Here is a 3,737-nt window from a genome sequence, read left to right as displayed (position 1 = left end):
TTCACAAGATGGAATTCACTTCTTCCTCAAAGCAGGGGTAAGTAGATAGATTGCTCCCTTAAAGGCTGATTTCGGGGCTTGAACGATGTGGTGCGACATACCTTCTCATGGCTCGAGTGATGTTCACACATAATAGGACTATGTTATATTGTTCATTAGAGGGATTAGTGGTACTTAAGGAGTTAGATGTAACTATAGGGGCAAAACGGTAAATTGGCCCAATTGTACTTACGAGCATCTGTGAAGGGTTATCGTACTATTGATTAGTTATATCCGATGGATACAGAAATATATCTGTGGTGAGAAGGGTACAGCTGTCAGTCTTTAGTGGAATGTCTGGCAATTAACGAATTGTGGATCTCGTGGCTAAAGAGTTTAGTCAGGTATTCACGTCCGTCGAAGCTTCAAACCATAAGTCCATAAGGTCCCCTTGGTAGCTCAACGGATTCAAGTTGCGAATCAGTTTTTGGGTCAATTTGAAGTGTTCAAATTGACAAGAGAGAGTTTGATTATATATGATATGATTGAATTGGTCAATTATATTTGATATGGTTGACATGATGTGTGAGATACTTTAATTGGAGGAAAAGGATATAAATATGATTTATATCTAGTGGAGGAGAAAAGGACTATGGTCTATATGTTGCATATGATGTGATATTAAACCATAGGTTATAAATATAATATGATTATATTTATTTTTTAATTTAAAAAATTATTGGATAGTTTTTTGCGATGTTTTCTCTGTAACCGAATGAGTTAATGGAAGGTTGCATTCAGTTTTTGTAACTGAAGGATAAAATGAAACTGGTTTTCATTTTGCAAAGAGATCAGATATTCGCTCAGCGATTGAATACACTACCCATTGCCTAGCAAACCGAAAGCATACACGACAGCTCAAAGTTTGCTAAACGATCGTGTACATGCGCGCATCTACTAAACGATCACATAGAATTACCTAAACAATCTTCTAGCATTTTCTAAGCAATTGCGTGCACGAGTGTTTTACTAAACAACCGTCTATACGATCAACACCTGTTTACTACATGATCATGTACCTTTACCTAAATAATCAAGCATCAGTCTATGCGATAGACTTTCGATATCTCCCACTTGCTTGGTCGTGGTAAACGATCGTTCTTTCCTCCATCCCTCTACCAAATCCAATAGATCCCACACCTCCTGGATTCTCACGCTGAGAATACCAAGGGTTCCGAGTGGTGGTGTCTTTCCTGCTGCCTTGTTCGTGAGGAGTCCGTTCGTGGGTAGACGATAACGAGATTTGGTGGACGATTGGTTTGGCTTGGATAGCAAGGGCGAGAGGTGCAATCCTTTGTCGAGAGCAAGATTTCTGCGAGAAGAGTTGTTCAACTGTTATGTATCTTGTTATCTTTATTGTCAAAACATGCTGTAATTTGTTGTTAAGTGCATAACTAGTATGTTTGATTGTAAATACGGTAATTTTGTCACAATGAGTTTGGAATGATCTTGCTTCCGCTCAGAGGTACTCTTGAATAAGTGTTCCTTCAGAGTGGACATAATATATCTACAGTGAGAGGATTACAACCACTAGGATTTAGTGGAGTTACTCGGTAGTTAATGAAAGGTGGTTAATTAGGTTAAAGAGTTTAGCCGGTAAATCGCAGATCGTTGGAGCCCATGATCTGTAGGTCCATGAGGTCCTCCTACTAGCTCAAATCGGACTAAACCTTAGAATAGGGTGACAAACAAATTAAAGTGTTCAAATTTGGTTTTTGGAGAAAAGTGGTAAATATATAAGATATATTTAACGTAATATTTAATTGTAAATTTAACATAAAAAGAAATAAAATAGGAGATCTTTAAATAAGATTTAAATATCAAGATTATGAATAGGGATTCATATTCGTTGGGATTATTGTTGGATTTGATATTAAATTAAATTAATTAAATTATTTAATTAATTATTTAATTTTAAAATTGACTATTAGAATTAATTTTGAAATTAAATGGAATTGGTTAAAATTGATTAGAAGTCAAATTTTGACTAGATTAAAAATGCAATGAAAGTCAAATTGTTGACTTTTGACTTTGAAAGTCAAATTGTTGACTTTTGACTTTGAAAGTCAAAAAGTCAAATTTGTTGACTTTGGACTTTGAGAGTCAAAGTTTGACCAAGTTAGTGGAAAGATTCAACATTTGTGAGTGAAAGATGCCAACTTTTGCATGGCTAAGTGTTATATTCATTTGAAGACACTTGTCCCACTAAATCCCACTTTGAGTTAGTGGTGAGTGTTAAATTCTCATCAAACTCAAAGTTGCATCTTTTGCATGTAATGTCCTTTAAAAGAAAGAGTTTCTTATTTGTTTAGAACTCTTAGCCAAGTGGAAATTGATGAGATTATGTGATAATCTCATTAGCTTTTTCTCTCAAAAGACTCAATATTTTCCTCTCCAAATTAGTCACTCACCAGATTCTAGCATTCTGTTCTAAGGCCGGAGAATAGTCAAGAAGACTCTTGTGGTGATTTACGAACCGTTCGTGAGGAGACTGAAGCTAATTTGGAGAAGATTTAAAGCCTATAAAGGTTATATTATTCTTCCATTTTTTACTTTATTTGATTGCATGCTTATTTTTGTAATTAAGCTAATTAGAATACTTTAAATCCGTTTCCCTTCTATTGTGCATGTGTTCGTTCCATCACACAATACTTACAAATAAAAAAATATTTTTCCAAATTGACAATGCTAAAAGCAAACATAAATACAATATCAGGTTCTGCAAACTTGATTGACGGTTTTGAAAAAGCAAATATTATTTTGTATGGAGGAACGAAATTTACAATTGACAATGCATTGTCTTCTAGTCAATCAAAGAGAAATCTTCTACGTTTTAAAAATATACATTACAATGGTTATCATATTGAGACTGATAGTGAGACTAATGTGGAATATCTATATAATATCTCTACTGTCTCAAATAAAAAACGTATATTAGAATTGAAACATATGCAACAATGAACCTGAAGTTCATGAATCTAGATATATTTTATATTTGATATGATAGATTCGGTCATCCAGGGTCTATAATGATGAGAAAAATTATTGAGAATTCAATTGAAAAACCATTGAAGAGTTAGAAGATTCTATAATCCAATGATTTATCATGTGAAGATTCTTAGAGCGGAAGTATCATCTGATCCGCGAGATAGTGCATCGAGGAGACGTGATCGTCACGTAGATCGCTTCGGAGCACAATGTTGCTGACCCATTTACGAAGGCTCTCACGGCTACAGTGTTTGAGGGTCACCTATAGAGCATGGGTCTACAGGATCACCCATAGCTGGACTAGGGCAAGTGGGAGATTTTCTTGTATTGGGCTTTTATGCCTTAGTTTATTATTTTGACTAAGTTTTTTGTACACCCCACTTCGCTTTAGGACAAGTGGGAGATTGTTGGGGTTGATGCCCTAAAGTCTCGTTTCCTGTAGTTTGTAAACGGTATGTACAAACACTTGTGTTGTTAATATATGATATTTACTTCACATCTTGTATTTTGCTCGGTTAATTGTTTTATTTGCTTTACCACAAACTAATAAACATAAAATCCCTGGTTATTTGTATGTGACTCAAGCATGTATGTAGTGACATACAAGTGGATCATGTCTTGAGTGATAGCCAAAATGGTCTGTAGTATATGGATATAGGAGGGAAACCTTATCCTGGTAACGCTACGGACACGGCCCGCTTTGTGGAATG

Source organism: Benincasa hispida, chromosome 7, assembly GCF_009727055.1.
Source record: "Benincasa hispida cultivar B227 chromosome 7, ASM972705v1, whole genome shotgun sequence".
In the NCBI taxonomy this organism is placed as follows: Eukaryota; Viridiplantae; Streptophyta; class Magnoliopsida; order Cucurbitales; family Cucurbitaceae; genus Benincasa; species Benincasa hispida.
This window is presented reverse-complemented; position numbering follows the sequence as displayed.